The following is a 19,877-nucleotide window of genomic DNA, read 5'->3' on the forward strand; positions in this document are numbered from 1 at the left end:
ACCATTTCTGCCAGCATATTCATAACTGCCCCTTTACTGAAATCCCATTTGTTCCATTTCTGATTTCGAGCTTGCAGAAGTTCCATTTCTAGAGTGGTCTGACTGATAGCCTCTATTCGCAGATGACTACCACTATTTCGGTTTGCAAGTAGGTTCCTATTTTTATGACTACGTCCCATTGTACTATTCCATGCGGTGGTTTAAGCAGCAGTAATCTGTTTAAAGCCCTACCAAGAATCCCATGGTCCACTTCTTACGGGAAATAGAGTCCCCGCGTTCCTTCATAATTTTGTTGGCTTTCGACAGGAAGATAAATTTCGCCTGTATTAATCTTCGCAATTCCGCCCTCCAAAGTAGACTCGACAGTGGATGATCGGATGCCGAATGTCCACTCTGGTCACACCCTCGCCGACCCATCGGGTTTTCGGAGAACACTCCTCAGTCCGATACATATTCCATGACTGACTGTGAAGATTATTAACTCTATGTTATCAGCCATCCTTCTTCTTATGTCTTCTCAAAAACAAGCCTGGGGACCATACGACCGTAAGTATCAGAGTTAGCTAATGTTTGCCACGTGATTTCTAGATTGATGATGATTGATTGGTCGCCTTTCCACACGTCAATGATATCGAGCCTCTATGCGTGATTAGCTGCTTCCTATTCCCCTGCCTAATTAAAGGAAAGCAAATTCAAGTGCCAAATAAGCGTAATACTGATTGCTGCAATCGAACTTTTAAATCTGCACCAGCGTCTTCCTGCGATTGGGAAAGTTCACGCTTGACCAGCAGACGAAGTATGCAGACGTCAAAATGGGGGTGAGACCAACCGCAGTCCTACAGTACCAAGAAAATCTGCAGACTTTCTTATATTGTTCCTGCATATGATGCTTCCACGTTAGCTTGGAATCAAGATCTACTATTAAATTCTTGACTATTACCAACTGGACTTCCACCCCTGACAAGGTGGGAAGCGAAGGTGGGAAGTGAAGTTCTTGAAAAAGTTCGTACAAATTTCTCCCAGGTTGCCAATATTCGACGCTCCAAACGAGTATTCTAGTTACAGTTTCGCTGAAACCGCTACCTAGTTTCGGTTTTGAGGCTCATCTACCGGCTATAAAACAGAGTTCTCCAAACCTTGACCTGAGGTACAAAAGTCCACTATATTTTGAACTCATCCCTTCCAGTAGGCTTTTATATATTAGGGATATTACTACAACATCAACTCGCACTGGTCAAATGAGAATAATAAGGGTAGGAGACTACCACTTTGAGACCGTTGATAACTTCTCCTATCAAGCGTCAAAAATCACAACCGATAACAGCTATGACGATGAAATCCACGCACGCAGCGAACACAGCCTATTCCAGTTTGTCTCACCACAGGGTCAGAACTCATATTGTACAAGAGAATGATCTTGCTTTGATGGAGAATCGTTCAAAGAATTTGGCCTTCTACATGAGGATGTACGATTCCGTAGCCTACATAAAGATGAAACCTATGAGAAATAACACAATCGTCTGGTTGTGGATAAAATTGGGCTCAATAGGTTGCGGTGGGCAGGCCACTTAATCTGTATGGATGACGGGTGGGAAAGCCTATAAGGGCAATATCTATGGTAGGGAAAAAGGACGGAGCAAACCCTGCCTGATATGAGGTGGGCCAGGACGGCATACAAAATTAGGATGTCTGGAGTTCCTTATTAAGGCAGGCCTAGACGGATAACGGTACTTTTCAGTCTCCTATCAGGGTTTACAGCAACACAACGTAAATGCTAAGGTGAAACGAAGAGAGAGGTAAAATGTTCTATTTCGGCAGATCTACAATTGGGTTGCTCATTGTTCCCGTGGATTGTGTGATACCAGAGAAGTGCAATAGGTAAAATCAAGGAAACGGGCACTTTCTTCAAAATAGTAACTACTTGTGCAATAAAGACATCATAAACCTGACAGCATAGCAGTTGGATGAATAGACTTCTATAAAATACAAAACCCCACTTAGCCCAGAAAGAGCTTAACAGTGAACGACAAAAGGGTGCTTTCGGATCGATGCAGGTTTGTCTAAAGAGGTAGTACCTGTGGTTCATTCAATTCAAATCTACTAATGAGAGTAGATTCACCGTTAAGAGTAGAAGGAAGGATTTCGAGCGAACAATAAAATGAATAACTTTAATTGTTTTATAAATTCCTATGAAATTGCTGGGCCTCTTATAATTAGCACAAATTATTTCGAAAAATAATCAAAACGAAAATAATAATCGGATGAAGGTAGGGTTGTTTTGTTCCATGAAACATTTCCATGAATCTTCAATTTCCTGGGTTTTTCCGAATTTCCGCTTTAATAATAGGATTACGTCTCAGCCATTCCCGCCCAATTCCATGCCATGTAACAAAGCACCTCTTCAATAGAATCCCAAAAGCATTGTGTTCAAATTCCTTGAAATGTTCCACAAATTTTCAATTGGCCAACAAGACCTCTCACATCTACGTAAATATTTGGCCAAAGCCAGTAGTCAAGGTGACCGTCAAAGACTACAATTTCCAGCACTCTACACTCCTTCACTTTGTAATCATATTAGACCAGCAGCAGCCCTTCCGAAAATTGCCAACTAGCATGAAATTCGGTAACTATCGGGTGGAGAGCTTTCCTTTTTTCCGTGGCTCGTCTGTTTTTCATTTGCTTGCAATTTTCATTCTGTAACAAACGAATTCCATTTACAGGCAAAAAAGGGAGTCATGGAAGAGCTACGTTCAGGGGAGCGAAGTGAAAGTACCAACACATAAACTTTCTGTCGGATCTCAGCTCCATGACTAGAATTTCCATTGAAAACCCACCCGAACATGGAACAGGCAAAATGAAATTGTATAATTTCCACTTCGAAAAATTTCCTCACCCACTTTCGACTCGAATGTACAATGGGTGTTAGCGGGAGAGCCCTCACTGCACCTCACTTCACAAAAGCCAAGTTGGGAAAGTTCCTTTTTTTCTCGTAGCGGATTGGTTTCATATTTCACGAGCACGCACCTTTCGTTTTACACCTGTGGGGCGGCACATTGATGGTAACAAGTATTTTTCGGGAGGTACTGCTTAGAGCACTCGAGGGGATTCTTCAATTTGAATTCTGCCTCTGGCAACGAGCGAATTTCATTATGCTTTTCAGGGAAGAACATGTTCTTATTAAATTTCCCTCTAATTTGAAATTGCTTCCGGTTCTGTTCCGAGTGAATGCTGGAGCTCTAGAATGATGTCAATCATTAGGTGTAGATCTACTATATTGCTTCAACGACGGCAATTTACGAGGCAGTAAAAATTCCAAGGCATTCAAATATTTTCTTACAGCCCTGTTCCAGCACAAGTCAATCTCTCTCTCCAGTTTCGAGACTTCAAGTAGTCAGAGTGTAAGAAACGGAGTCAAGATGGCTTTTGTCTTGCATGAAATTCGATACATTTGATGATACTTTCTTTGGGGAATGTGCAAGCAAAGAAATGACTTGGAAGAACGCAAAAAATCCGTCGCGAATCGGAGTATGGCAACCATAAGGCGATGTCCGGGAAAGGGAAGTGGGCATGACTGGCTGATGTCCTTGTCGGAGTGACCGAATGAAAAACTCTGTGGCAAGAAAAAAAATCGAAAGAATTATGTCATCATTATATATGACGACAGCAGTTTGGCTTATATTCCCACTCGACACTTGTTCTTGGTAATCGTGGAAATGAAAATGGTGCTCGTTTTTCCTAGTCCTTGCGTCGGAAATGACCTCACTATTCTGTCGATAAAAAGTGAAATGGAGCCCCGAAAATAAAATTCCAAACTCATTGTGACAAAGGTCAATCGTTTGACTAAAATGTATTCCTTTAGATATCCTGTTGGGTTCCATGTTCCACTTGAAGTGTACGCACTCCGCACTTCACCTTTCGTACGTGCTTGATGGACGACCTGTCGTGTTTCTTGATACTACCTTGCGACCCTTCCGACCCAAATCGTGTTAGATTCGTCGCCTCCATCTAAATTAATTTATTATACTAAATAGAACTGGAGGCAACAGTAGAGAAGTATTCATTATCGATCCTAGAAATTAGCTGCGGATGTAGGAAATCAATCAAAGGATCACGTGTTGGAGTGGGCTCCCAAAGCTGATGGAATATTTTGAGGATTACTTTCTTTGCACAGTGTTCATTCTGAAAGTCCATTGTACATAGTATCAGGTTACCATCGTGGTGAATAATTATAGCGAATGGAGTCCGTTCTTTAGCTATGGGGTTGCTAATGTGATAAATTATCGGGACTGGGATGAAGGAAATGACGGTGTATACCGATAATGGTACGTTTGAATGGCGTAAACCGGAGGAAGGTGTAGCATAGCAGATAAATCCTCGTGATAGACATCGTCGAACAGTAATTTGTTAATTATTCGTTAATGTTCCGCTCTTTCAGCGAAACTGACTGGAATATCCCCAATTCAACGGAAATATTCGCTGGGTGTAACTGTGGGAGAAATATCTTTTTATGGAAAAGGGTATTGAAGGGTAAGGAACATTTTCTGCACGAAAAGATATTATCTTCATTTCATATTTTGATTTATTTTTTGCCACGGAAATTATAATGGATGTCAGCATGAAATTTTACCTTTTCGGCATCTTCTACAGAAGGAAATAAGATGAAGCGCTTACGACAAAATTTCCGGTTAGATTCACTACCACTTTCAGCCAATGGCACTCAGTAGATTCCAATGAAGCTTTTGGAAAATCTTATCCACATGGCTTAACCAATAGAGAGAGGATTCCTTAGAAGTCACCTAAGTCATGAAGTCTTACTCAAATTTATCTGACACTGGACTGGACAAACTAAAAGGCTTCTATGAAGCTCTGCTTCCAATGATCTAAAATTTTTTGGTAGTTTCGTTTATAGCCCGATCGATATTCTCTTCCAACCTATTTAATTGCATGTAGTTTACATTCCCATCTTATGGCGTTACGCTTTCCAAATTAGAGGCACAACCCTAACTCCTACTAAGGCTTCAATTCTGCGAGATAGTGTGTCACGCTTAAAGCATTAGGAAATTGCTTCCATTGCTATTTGAAGGATCGTGCCCCGCTCTACGAGACCCGGGAAAGACAGCATCTGTATAGTGATGGTCACATTGGAGTGGTTTAAACATCTGTCCTTGGTCCAGACCTTTGGAACGCCTCATAGAATAGTCTGCAGCGATTCGAAATCCTTGATGAATGGTACTTAGAAGAATCCTGCGGGGAGTTAGCAGATAGGTGACTCAACATGGATTTCCCCAGCACTGACGGAAACCGAAGTGGTCGTCCTAACAAAGGAGAGGATTCCCACATTCCTCCCTATTCAGGTTGGTGAACTCTTGGTTTAATCGAATCCGACGGGAAGATATTTCAGTAGATCCGAATATATCCGATATGCCAGTTGATATCTAATGTCGGAAGTTTTTTATCAAGTAGGCGTCGTTTGCTGATAAGTGCAGTTCAGACGGTTCTCTTGTGCAGTTCCGGAATATGGGTTGGGGCTCTGAGCAAGGAATTCCGTCGCGAAACCGTCAGTAATGGCAATAGGAGAAGCTGCTCCGATAGCTTTTCATGCTTTAGGGTAGGGGATTGATCTAAATACCTTAGGAAAAAAGACGGAAAAAACGAAGCCGTCAAATGTGGGGAGAAAGTTCTCACCTTCGGAGCATGGCATCAATCTTGGGAAAGAAAATCGAGGGGGAGAGGATCTCGTCAGAGACATGCGGCCGTGGTTCAGTCAAAAGCACGGTTCAAAATGACTATTACCTAAAGTATGTGGTGGACGATGCCTGCCACACCTTCCCCTTCTGCCAAAAGTGAGAGCGCCTTCGCCATCGCCATCGCTTATCAGCGGAAAGGTACCAAGCGTCTTCGGAAACTATGATTGGGGCCTTGCTATTGAGCGAGGACACAATGAGCAGAGTGGTGCGCTAGACGCAAGGCATTCCTAATACGGGAAAGAGGGAGATGAATAGGAGAGACCGCGGGGTAGCAGAGCTTTCTTGAACTACGACTGGACCTGGCCTGAAGTTATGTGTCAAACGATTCCCGGTCAGTGCCATAGACGCAACGTTTCACCCACTAGTCTATATGTGATAGGATTCTGGCAGTTTTTCCGTAAGAGCATTTCAATCCTCCTACTCAGAAAAGCGGTAGTTTATGATTGGGCTTATATCCATTAGTATTAATGTTGAACCCCTGCTCAGCATAAAATGAAACTTTCAAGATCCGATGCTAATAATAAGGAATAATAATCAGAACATATAGGGCAAAAATTCGATTCAAATTTGAAGGCCATTGTGGAATTATATGTGATTAAAATATATGCAAGATGGGCGAGAGTAGAAAGCTATCCTTGCAGTTTGACGTGCAGTTGCTATTGTTACTTTTTCCAGGTGCTCAGAGGTGGCGGTGAGGAAGACGAGGAGGCAGCCCTGTCGGCTGAATCAAAACCAATTGGCCGAGGAGAATAGTGGTGGCACCGGGAGACACTGTACTCGCTTTGGCTTACCGGCGGTGATGCAGTAGGCGAATGCTCCAAAGGCCTAATCAGGGCGATCAGACCCGAGTCTGCAGGGGACTCATCTGAAGTGTCAATTTGATAACGAAACCTTACCAGAGGTATACTGGTACCATGGGAACCGGGATAGCCCCTGGACTCTCATACTTCGGGTGAACTCCCGTTGTATGTGAGTAGAGCTCGGTTGTTTGCGGTTGGCCCCTTAGTGGGAGCATCATGGGGGTTGTGGTGATGCTCAAGCGAGCAGAGACCTTCGGGCCTCGGCGTGGTGTTGCGTTCCAACACGGGTGCCGTACTCCTTAGTTCGATAGAGATTTAGGTAGGCCTTGCATCCACGAACATCAATACTAAGCCATGGTATAGACTGGTACCATTGTTGCTTGTCACAGCGGGGCTCTGATTGTGGTCACAAAATCAATCCGTGTCCTAAGAAGACCGTGGGATTAAGTCTTCCAGACAGGTACTTACGTAAAACCCTCAAGGACTTAACTGGTACTGCTCCCACTTCTATCATTATATTGTCAATTATTAATAATGAAACTTTCGCTTGTTTCTTGAAATAAAGGTATATTTGGTTGGAAATCGCTCCTATTCCAGGAAGCTGCTTTAGCTTAGGTTTTTAAGCGAAACTTTCTTTCATACATACTAGGCGTTGACGTTGCCTTCATATATTTTGTTTTGCCTTCATTAGGGTTACTCGGGTCGCTCGGGTCGTTCTTTACATAATGTCGATATTGTCACCAAACTGCACACCATTCCTATATCTCGACCAGTAATCAGCACAGCAACGTCATCCGCAAAAGATTGAACGTGTATTGGCAGATTTTGAAGCTGGCAGAGTAGTGAGCTGATCAACATACTCCACCGAAGTGGCGATAGTACACCTCCTTGAGGGAAGCCTTTCGTCGCTTCCGCTGTTAGGTAGCGATCAACACCCACTTCAGCACATAGCAATCTCTGCGTTAGCGTAGCGTAGGTCCACTTTATTTGAGTTTCACCAACATCATGCTCTGGCGGCATCACAGAGCTTTCGGGCGCACAGTCAAAAGCCTCTTCAATGTCCACGAATAACGCCATCGCCCTTCAGAGTTGCATCCTCTATCTTTGAAATCAAAGAATGAACAGCAGACTCACAGGACTTTCCAGGTTGGTAAGAATGTTGGTTTTCATTTCGTGGATGCAACCTTAACGCCTTCTCGCGAATGTGATGCTCAACCAGTCTCTCTAGACATTTCAGCGAAAATGATTTTAAAGTGATTTGCCTGAAGTTCTTTGGATTCGAATTTCCCAGACTTTGGTATGAAGACTACCTTCACCTTCTCCCAAGGGAAAGGCACGTATCCTAAAGCAAGACATCCACGAAAAATATTTCTTAGAAGTTGCTCTAAGTGCTCTATACCCTCCTTTAACAGTTCTCAGTTCCACCATGGAACCGTTTTACCACGTTGGCCTCGGGAAATAGGACACGCTCCTTCAAAGCACTCTAAAAGTGTCGTCAAAGGAGTCCTTAGCCGCCTACGGAGCTCAACTTCACTTAGTTCTTGCGTTCGTAGAGGGCACAAGGAATCATAGTGTAGGTAAGCAGAAGCAACGACGTTTCTCCTCTTACCATTAACTTGGTATTGTAAGTTGATCGCAACTAAGTCCTGGGAGCAGAATTGTCTCAACATGGTTGCCTCTAACAATTTTGACATCGGAAGGCAGGCCTTCGGTCTCGAGGATCTGTCATAAAAGAAGATCCTAGTCCCCTTGACTGATTCAATACCACAGATTCTGTTAAAACGATCCAATGTTTCTTGAACCAAAAATGTATAAGGAGAGTCCTGCAACTTTCCCAGCCTTGCCGCCAGTAGATAGGAAGAAGTTTTGCCATGCTGCAGGTTAATTTGATTAACTCTTATGTTTTATCCATAAGTGCAGCCTAATATGAAAACAGCCGCTAACTGAAAAGTATGGTGCGTGCAGTGTGGATCTCACCGGGGTTACTAGCTTGTCCTTCAGAGCAGAGTTTCAGCTTTTCAATCTCGTTACTCTGGGTGTGAATCCCAGTCAGTATGGATGGCTGTGTTCGTTTTGTGTTTGTCTCACTGCAGTGGGCTTATCACTTGCACGGCGTTGAGTGTGATGATAATGAAACTGAAACACAGTATCAATGAAAAATTGAGGCAAAAACCATAACAACAAAGAGAGTGCGTGGGTTCCCCATATTCCACTAAGGAGTGAACAGGATACACTCAGTTTAGGCTATGTCGTCAGATGAGGGCATTGACTTGCCACGGAGGACAATATCGTTATTTCTGAAGACACCAAAGCTCTCAGAGTTCCACCTTGAGCTGCTTTTGTAATGTTGAGAAGATAAGTATTCGCTTCTAACACTTCCTTCCTTAGAAGATTCAATTCGGAAATCAGACGGGCTTCCAGGAACGAGAAAATCGGTTGAAAGAATCCTCTTCCGTTGGAATAATCAACATTTTGGTTGAGGTGAGTTCTGGTCTTCTATAGTCTCAGTTCACCAAATGACCGAACTCTAAATGTGTGGGCGTGAAAGCAACGTTAAGTTTTCCAAGGCCCGTACTTTCGGAGTGTTCTGGTGAACTATAATTTGATAAGTCTTAGAACATCCAGGCATGAAAATTATAACCTTTTTGTGGTATAAACGAAATAAGGCAGGAACTCTAATTTACAGAGCGGCAAAGGAAGGAGAACTTACTTCATAAGGATTAAGCCGGAGACCAATAACATTGAGCAATGTGCTCATTGAACCACGTAAAAAGTTGTACCAGGCACTGAGATAGGTGAAGGACGAAATTTGTAGCCATTGTAGGCAGAAAAATATTTTCAATTGTATCTTTGGGTATTATGGTCCCAGATTGGGTGCCATTTATAATCGGTACCAAAGGTAGCTCTGCCCGTTTTCTTGTCCAGAACAGACGGCCTACTAGTGGGATCAAAAATTTACACCAAGCCATTTGTCGTCAGTCTCTTTAAGTCCACCCAACTACTGGCCTATGCTGACGATATCGACATCATGGGAAGAACCACCCGAGACGTACAAACTGCCTGCATCCAGATCGAGCAGGCGGCGCGAGATCGTGGGCTGCACATCAATGAAGGCAAGACAAAATATATGGTGGCAACGTCAGCACCGAAGACAAACCAACCAACAACATCAAACCGCACTGGTCAAACAAGAAGAATAAGGATAGGAGAATACAACTTTGAGACCGTTGATAATTTCTCCTATCTAGGGTCGAAAATCACAACCTATAACAGTTACGATGATGAAATCCGCGCACGGTTGTTGTCAGCCAACAGAGCCTATTTCAGCTTACAAAAACTGTTCCGCTCGAAACGTCTCACCATAGAGTCAAAGCTCTTACTGTGCAAGACAATGACCTTGCCAGTTCTCATGTATTCCTCGGAGACTTGGGTTCTTAGCAAGAAAAATTGCGAACTCTTGGCCGCGTTCGAGAGAAGAATCCTCCGAAGAATTTTTGGCCCCCTACATAAGGATGGACGATTCCGTAGCCTACACAATGACGAAATCTATGAGCGATACCATGACCGTCCGGTTGTGGATAAAATCCCGCTCAATAGGTTAAGGTGGGCGAGTCACTTAATCCGTATGGATGAGAATGATTCCAACCGGAAAGTCTATAAGGGCAATATCTATGGTAGAAAAAGAAGACGAAGCAGACCCAGCCTAATATGGAGCGATAGCGTAGGCCAGGACGCCATACAGCTTTTAGGGATATCGAATTGGTGGACCTCGGCGCAAAACCGGGATGTCTGGAGTTCCTTATTAAGGCAGGCCTAGACCGGATACCGATTGTTGCGCCGTTGATGATGATGATAGTGGTAAGCTAGGTGAGACCACCTGGAGGCATTGATTTATCTAATTCAAATCAGAGTGTCTGTTATTTATACAAGACCAGATCATTGCTGAATGGTTGATCTGAAACTATTGTTCTAATTCGTTCACTCCGAACTTGCGAATTTCTGAGGTTCTGAAGTTTTATAGAAGATCTGAATAGACTGCAGCTACTGCAGCATGGTTAATTACTAGAGTATTCAAAGCCGTTTTGCAATCAGCAATACTTCAAACTCACTTAATTATTTAATTAAAAGTCCATAGACACTTGAGAGGAAACAATTTTTTAATTGTTCTAATGAACAATGCATATTAGCTGAATCATTCAATTAGCCAATCCATAAAGCTAAATTAGTTAGCCGCCACTTTCGATAACAGTAATCCACTTAAGCTAATCACGGTTAAATCAACATGGAACGAAGAATGCATTGCAAGATTTTCAGATGCACATCGAAACCGGCAGAAAAAGGCATATTCAAAATGCATTATCGCATTACATCATATTCTATAGACAATTCCAGTATAGTATCTAATAGCATCCGGCTTCCCTGGTACCTGCAAAAACAGTATAGTCCCATGTGGTATTCACCACAAACTTCAGCCATTGGGCTAGCAGCAAGTGAATTATTATTACTTCGCCCATCGAATAGAAAATAATAAATCATTTAACGTTACTTATCCTTTCCACGGCATTCCCTGATTGCTCTGAAGCGATATGCTCTTAACGTAGAAAGAATCTTAATTTTTCAAAGTCAAGGTGGCTCAAGACGAGTCTCGTCAATTGTGATTTGAAAAGTTAAATGGGCCTAGGGGAAACGTCAGGGAATGATGAAAATATTGAGTGAATTAAATGCTAATTAGTTCAATCAATTTTCCAGTCTGTTTAGTTTTGAATAAATTGAAGAGCTTTTTGCTTGGAATACTTAGAAGAAGTTTATATATGGTTAGTGACTTGTCGAGGTTTCGTGCCTAGTTAAAATTGTATATAAAGGAAATACTGGAGTTGGATAAAATTTAATGGGAGGACGCAATTAGTTTCCGGACAAATGTATAATAGGAATTATATAAGGTAGACCTGAATGCCTATGCCTGAGGTTTGAATAATCCTTCGTCATTACACAGACATTTCGTTTGTCATTGGAAGGCGGTCAAATCTAATTCCGAATTCAAGCAAAAATACAAGATAGAGGACGAGTTTTCAGATGAGACATCCCGATTTTATGCCAAGGTCCACCCGTTCGACATCTGTTTGGCTGGCGTCCTTGCTTCATCTTAGGCAAGGTCTACCACGTTTTCTCTTTCTATCATAGACATTGCCTTCATAGACGTTCCGGAAAGATTGTCCTCACCCATACGGACTGAGTAACCACCACCACCACCTATTAAGTCAAATTTTATCATGCCATACGGCCGTGATATCGCTGTGTATTATTTATTAGGCAGAAAGGTATGCATCCCAATGTGCAAAACGCGCTTCCTAGTAAGTTAGGAATGAACCAAATCTAAAAAAGACTTGCTTTTACTAACGCAAATATATTATCTATCCTATCCTATCTTCCGCGCCAGCAATATATCTTCTCCCAGAACTTGGGAGGGGGGTTGGGATTTTAATCCTTTGGAGAAACTCCTAAAGCACTCTCGTAGCCATAAAGCAGAAGCACTCCGCCGCATGTCGTCAAACTACCGGCCGGAGTCCAAAAAGTATGAAGTTACGAAATGATAACCTCAAACTATAAACTCAAGTGTCTTCAATCCGTTTATTTGTTCCTTATAACCTTAGCTGAATAAGTCCCAGAATTTCTACAGAAAAGAATCATATCTTTAACAGATATCCCCTTCCTTTTCCTTCAAAATTCGCTTCTCTCGCCATTCAGAATATCACCATTTTATTATTTATTAACCATGGTTCGATAGTGAAGGAAATCGGAATGGAAATCACCTAGTGAATTACGAAGCAGTTGCCATTACCTTTTCGGCTGGAATTCAGACCACCATCTATACCGATGCTCCTACCCCGCCTTTTTTACCCTCGATATTGATCAGTTTTGACTCGGGTGGTGTACCCCCTAGTTTTCCTGCAGAAATTGCAAGCTGTCGCTCGACAGTGGGAGAGCTATCTTGCTGATCGGACAGAATATCCCCCGAGTAACCCATCTGAGAATATCGATGAGTATTGGGCCGCCATCAAAACTGCTCTCTTCACATGGTGGTAGGTATGTTATCGAAGGGATGTCCTAAGATCTGGTTGATTGCGGAATTGTGAAAGCAGATCGTTGAACAGAAGGGATTGAAGGCTCCATTACCGGCTGGAAATGATGGGAAGCGTATCGCCCTTGAATTCCGATACCGAGCGAAATCCCATTAAGTTCAACGCGGTATGCCCCACGACAAAAGGTGCTGCATAACGAAATCATTTCAAGTCATCAAGTGAACATATACCGCTTCACGAAAGAAGTTGTATGTGGTCGCAAACTATCGATGGTCCTGTGGAGAATGTTCATCCACGATGGCGAGCAGCTGCTGAGGTGAAAGGAACACTTGACTTGATTCTTGACTGTACCACTTTCGGTGAAGTTCCCCCTCTTGTCGATAGAACGTCCAGCCACCGTAGCATATCGATACGGACTGTTCCTCCAAGCGGAACAGAAATCATTTCGTTCATCAATGCACTGAAACCAAGTAAAACCGCTGGGCTCGATTTAAGATGCCAAAGGAGGGACCAGTTTTGATGGTGACAATGGAAGACAATGGAAGTCCAAAGCGGAGTCCGCCAGAGTTCCATCTTGCCATCGATATTATTGCTTCTTGTTGTCTATCATAGTCTTTGGCCAAATTGCTTTGCATTTTTGAAAAGAGATAGGTTGAGTTTCACTAAAGATAAGTACAAACAAAACTAAATTTCTCAGTCTGACAGGTTATTTCACTCTGCTTATCTGCATTAATTGGCAGAGCATCGAAGGCTTCGATCAATTTGTATATCTAAGAAGCGTGGTTTATACCGATGGTGGCACCGACCTTGATGTTGCTCAAGGCATTAACAGCGCTAGATCCGTTTTCGCAACAGCTCCAAAATGAGACTGTTCTGTGCTCCAAGAATTCGTGAATACCTATCTGCGACGTATCTTCCGAGTACGCTGGCCTGATACTATTTCATACAAAGAACTTGGTCATCGCATAGGCCTGCAAAACGCAGGTGGTATGATCGGGAGTGGGAAGTGGAAATATATAGATCATTTATTAAGGAGGGGCGATAATTCCATTGCTGGCTATGGCATGGACTGGAACATATTCTCCCGGGATGGCCGGCTCGTGTACTCGGCGTACTAGCACTTAGCACAGAACAGTAGGGGAGGAGTACGGGAATCTCGGGTAGTCCTGAGTGGGTGAGGGGGCTGAAGTGCATTTCGGCGAACCGCGAACGTTGGCGCATAGGTGTGGTTGATGCGCTAAATCCCGCCAAGGGGTAAATGGGCACCATATACATATATATACTTTGGGCCAGCTGCGAAAATTGCTTTAAAGACAGTGGAATTCCAATCTCAGATTTTGTTGCACCTTCGTTGGTCACCACATCCTCAATGCAAATTTGCGTAAGGGTTGAGGTTGGTATTGTGCACCCTCGACAATAATAGATCAATAGATCCGGACCACTTGCATTGCTTAGGTACCCAATATACCTTTGCTAAAAATCTATCAGTAGAACATAACCTTCAATCACGATCACTGGCCAGATTTTTGAGCTTTTGTCTCTTTATTTCAGTAGATTTGTGCGTCTGATTTAGCCCCCCCCCCTCTCTTTCGCTTTCTAATCAGCTTATCCGGCATTGAATACACTTATCGCATTTTAAAGGAAAATAATGTTATTATGGATTGGAAAGAAAGTGTTATAGCAAAGGAGCACATCTGTAGTGTTTAAGCTTTTCCGAAGTTTAAAACGCAAGCCGCTTACAAGCTAGTCCCCCAGTTGGGACTTTCTGCCGAGATTCAGGTTTTCTTGTATCACTTTCTCCAATGAGGTATATATTTCAATTGTGTTAGATCCACTTACCGTGATATTTTACCGAGATTTTTTCATTTGATTCTAGCTAAGGTAAACAGTCACTATTTTTCAGTACTGGTACTTGACAAACATAAAAGACAGCTATCCTTTCGTGTTTCATAAAATGTGCAGAAAGGAATCATTAGTTTTGCTTTTTTGTTGCATCCACTTTAAGATGGACCGGACAACGGGGGAAGCAACTTACTCCCTCTCTTGTGGTCCATGGACCCCTCTTTTTTCGGTTAAACATCCAAGTTTTTCAACAAAGTTGACTGACGGTTTCGTGCGGAGACAACTGATTAAACGCCGCCTCACCCCGGCTGCGGATTTTAATTCAATATAATTCACACTCATGTTGCGTTTGCGATTATATATAAATGGAGCGATTACCACCTGTAGCCACTTTCAGTCACACTGCTGAGGTGAGGCAGCGTCTGATGAGTTGCCTCTGCCCTGGACGAAACCGTCAGCCAACTTTTTCAATTTTGATTTTTCCTTAATTTTTAATGAGCAACTTTATCTCAGCATCACTTTCGGCTTCTGAACTATTTCACCGTGGGTAAAATTTACGGAACTACTTCAGTCCCAGGGCTAACCGATGAACACATAGAGACTGCCTTCCCCAAAAACATACAATGAGTTGATATAGATTAGATTACTCTCTTAATCTGACACCTTTCGACCTAACAATAACCTTCCTGTACATAAAAAATTGCATTTTTCACCACTTCAAACACCAAAAAAACAATATATATATAGTGCCATTGATCCTCATGTGAGACCGAAATTCCCGGTTTGTGGGAAAATAGTGAAAATCATCCTTTTCTGCGCTAGCATTAACGTGATGTGATTTTACGTTTTCCCTAGAATAATGGACTGCATTCGGGGTATAGTCAACATTCGAGCTATTATCCTTTTTAATTTGTGATCTGTCTACTGTCGCTCTCGCTTCCTTGTAAATGCGGCTATCAACATTCGGTGGAAGGCTTGCAGTGTAAAGTCATAATGAAGGTCATTTTCCAGGTAATGGTCTCCTATAGCAGCACAGAGGGGCAACCTCACCTCCATATTGGGGTTGGGACACCCGCATGCCTTAATTTTGGGCAAAGCAGGAAAGGCGTATCTAACGCGACTAGCGCTTCAGTGGCACCAAGTTCCATACAACCTTCGGCGGAAAGAAAAAAATGTTTCGACACTTTGAACACTCTCAGCCTTGATGCAGGGCGAAGGAATAATGGTGAGCAAAGCATTTATATAAATGTACAGTTCTCCGAAGAAAGAAAGACTAGCTTATGTTTGATTGCATCAATCCTTTACTCTGCTCTGATGTCCTGTCAATACAAACTGGGTACCCCATATAACGAAGCATGTTACTTAGTCAATTTATCAATATTATTCTGTTTATAAGAAATTGTTAAAGCTACGTTGATGGAAAGATGACTCAAAACCATCTGTTTTCAAATTAGATCCTGCAAACCGTTTATTTATCAGTACAATTTCTCCAGTATGTTCAATATCTGGGGAAAGTAGTCCTCTGATATATCCGTGTTTTATTCCCATTTCTTCATTGTGAATTTCTCGACAGACGGCAAGTTTTTCTTTGGTAAACACGTGAAGGTTTCGGGGGTTTTACTTGAGAAACTGCCCTGTAGTCATAGTCTCCTGATTTTTTCGAACAAGAATTGCATTTGTGATTCTAATCAGACAACCATGATTGCCAAAGATACCGACCCATATTGCTTTGTGATTCATAGCAGTAGATGCCAGGCCTATCTAATAACTCTGCCGCAATTGAGGAGTGTGGTCTCCGTGCTGGAATACATATTTCTCGCGTTAAGCCTAAAAAACTTCGCCCCTCGCATCAACATAACCACAAACGTTGTGATTCTTCCATGAGGAGACTAATCGCAAATAATTGGCCAGAAGGTATTTCCTCCAAAATGACTCTTTCGGCTCTCAAGCTCTCTGAGAACGGAAGAATGAATTTTTCATTTTCTTCAACCGTACGTTTCAGAGAAGAATATGAGTAATTCATGCCATACTTGCCAAATAGGCTCAGGACTTCACATATCACTTGTAAAATCAACTGTTAAGGTAGAAATGGCCTGAACATCCATCTGGATTGACTATTGTAGCGGGACCTATTTGAAAATCTGAAAAAGTATCGAAAGTTGAAGGTACAGGTACATAAGCATTTAAGTGCAGTTCAACTGAAATGATTAACGATAGTCACTTCGGATAGTTAGTTATTCGGGCGATTTTCAAATTGACAGTTCATTAGAAATGGTATCTAACGCTTTTTCTTCTTCTTTCGTTTGATTCACGGAAGATATTCGGAGCGGAAGATAACCTAGTCCGGGACCAAGCTTCACTTTAACTTGCTGGATGAAGATAGCATTAGTTTCTCAACTTGATAGAGGATCTTGAAGAAGGGATCGAATGGTTACCGAAATATGATATATATTATCAGAACAAAAATTTTGGCATACAAAAGAAATCTCTTTAAGATTGGCTAGTGAGTATACTGCAGACTCAACGATCATTCTCAATTTTTTTCCCTAGGAAGACTGTACGGCACTTCTCTCTATCTTCATAATTTTTAAATGACATATTTTGTTCGTATGGTACGAGTGCGCCTTTACCTCATTACTATTTACCTTTTGAAATCCCTTTTTCAGTAAAAAACCTATAAAATTTACCATTTTATAAGTGTCCGTCACCGCCTTAAGATTGACTGACGGGCTTTTTTTTAGTAATTTGAAAATATTTAAATCCCATTCTCCTTTTCGGGATGGACAGACGAATATGGGTGAGCCATTGCTGGAAACACCAGGACAGATGGAGTCCCTTGTACTATCCCGCTCGTGTAATTTAAACGCATCGCAGTTTTGAATTCCAAGTGGAGATGCTCTCATCTGAAATTTGAAGGATCTCATCTAGAATTTCGGCTGGTTGTCGTGAGCCTTTCCCGGAAGTAGGGGGCTACCTCATTTTTCCTTCTGGGCGCCCTTAACACCTTGCCTGCTCGCCATCATTTTTTGGGGATTGTAAGCATTTGATTGGAGGCTGGTTAAAAATACAACCTAAACTGTTTCACATAAATCGAAAGCGGGGAATATTCTTGCCACAAATGGCAGAACAGACAAGATTTTACAATCCTCAATGATGCCTCTGCCGACTTATAGTATAGGGGAAAATCATGTCCACTCCAAACATGCCTTCAGCAGTATCACGGAGGTAAACTTGGGGGCAGGATAGACTTCAAACTGAATTGGTTAAAGAGGCCATTTCGGCTATACCCTCTCGAACGGGGGATAATTGAGCGGTGTATTCAAGCTTCGATGACTCAATCGCTTCCCTTAGTAGCTACGGCTGTAGTTTCACAATTCATTGTATACTGTTTGCAAAGTATGTGGTGCCCATTTGAAGAAAATTATAATTTCAAATAAATGCCAGGTTTTCCCTCTAACTGGACTAAATTTTAAGTCAAGCTCTCAAAAACTTTGGGTAGTTCTTCAACCATATCATAACCTGAGAAATACAGGGTTTGCCTCAACTCTATGTCTAGATTTAATATAGTGGGACTACTCTCGATACCTGCTGATTGCGACATATAGGGAAATGGAATCTTAGATGCTTTAACAAAATATATTGTGGCTGAAATCCCTTAAATAGATAGCTCGTCCACCATGTCAGTTCGACGATCGGCAAAACGGGGTTCCATTTTTTCCATCCCGGAATTGGAACCAACCATTGACTGCTCCACATAAATACAAGCTGCGGGGACTAAACGTCGCTGGACAAACCAAAATTTTTTTCTGAGAACCAAAGAATTATGAAATAAAGTTTGTCCTGTCGAAAAGCAGGAAGATATGTAGAAATATCATGGGCATGCTTTCCAGGCATAACTCACTAGCTGAACATATGTTGAGGATAGGGATGTTATGAGATAATTCATATTCTGTAACAAAGAAGTGGAATTCAGGGAACGATTCCTATGTGGATGCCGAGCTTATGGATACATCAAACAACAGAAATACTCCGTAAAAGGGAGGCGTCGAGTGCAAACTGTGGTCTCTGTGTTCAAAGGCTGAGTCTTACCTCCATTCCATACACACGCCAATCACCTATTCAGTGCACAAAATAAACACTTTTTCCCTTTTCCGATGAAATGGTTAGAAACCGACATCATCAATTGTTGGTATTGTTCTATTCTATTCTGTTCTATTGTTTTATTCAGTTCTTTATTAAAAAAAATGTAAATGACCTTCTTATTCCTTTTAAAACCACCATCTAAAATCACCACTTCCATTTACTACAAAGATCAAATTGGAGTCTCTCCGTAAGCTGCCATTTTTACGTTCAAGTTGTGTGGTTATTTCTTCCAATTTTTCCTCTTCATTAGGCAAATAGCTACTCAAAAGGATGAGTAATAAAGCCCATTAAAATACATTAAAACATCTGATTTTATCTTTATATTAAAGATACTGAGGGTATCAGAAAATTGCAGATGACTCAATTCCCTTGGCGTATGTTCAAATTTAGGAGTTCCCTCTGTGAAACCAAATAATCGAAACCGGAGGTTTAACTCTGCAGAGAACCTCATTCAAATTCTCAATCTTTCTTTCAAAGTTAAGAGTTTTCCACTATTAGGTGAGTTTAACCCTAGCTAAGAATAAATTGTTCCCGAAATACCTATTCGCTAAATAAATGTCACGCTAGCGAATGGAAACGTTTTTCATTGTTTTATTTATTTTTTATATAAGTTGAGTAAAATCACCTAGCGACTACTAGTAGTTGGGTTACTCACAGCTTCTCGGAGGAGTAGGAGGTGGTAGCACCTGAAGGATGTATCCACATTTCTGTACGGAACTGATCACTGGGAGGCATTTTATAATAATCAATTTTTAATAGAGGAAATCTGCATTTCTAATTTCGACGGGCCGTTCTGAAGAGGTTGAGGATATCTATTATAATAAAATCTTTAGATAGCTCCTTTCATCTTTATTCAACACTGGTATATCTTTCTAATTATAATGAAAATCTGACCATTGAACTTTCATATGTCCATGTGCTTTCGGGTGGGACTGGTAAACGTCCCACCTCGTTTTTAGCCACAATGGTTTAGTAACCTCTAATTATGCCAGTAATACCATGCATTCTCTGACTGTTGTGAGCATCCAAGATAAGATTAAGGTGTTCGGTTGATAATTTCCTTCTGAAGGAAAAAGATTTGGTCCTCGAGTGAAGTTAAGATTGATTTTTATATTAATTGCAAAATAATTACTGCATTTCTTCACCAAGCGTGGACTGGAATTCAAAGGAGAGTCTTTGTTTGTTCGGAAGTTTTCAACCATTGAATATTTCTCAAATTTGCACGCTTCTCAGTAAAAGTCTAGATTATAATTTTATGGCTATTG

At 41.7% G+C, this 19,877-nt stretch overlaps 1 protein-coding gene across 6 annotated transcripts in view; it reads right to left on the bottom strand.

The window, feature by feature from the left end:
- LOC119654570 (microtubule-associated protein futsch) overlaps positions 1–19,877 on the bottom strand; it is a 358,399-nt gene that overhangs the window by 335,182 nt on the left and 3,340 nt on the right. The gene's annotated exons all lie outside the window — the stretch shown is intronic.

This window comes from Hermetia illucens, chromosome 4 (assembly GCF_905115235.1).
Source record: "Hermetia illucens chromosome 4, iHerIll2.2.curated.20191125, whole genome shotgun sequence".
NCBI lineage: Eukaryota > Metazoa > Arthropoda > Insecta > Diptera > Stratiomyidae > Hermetia > Hermetia illucens.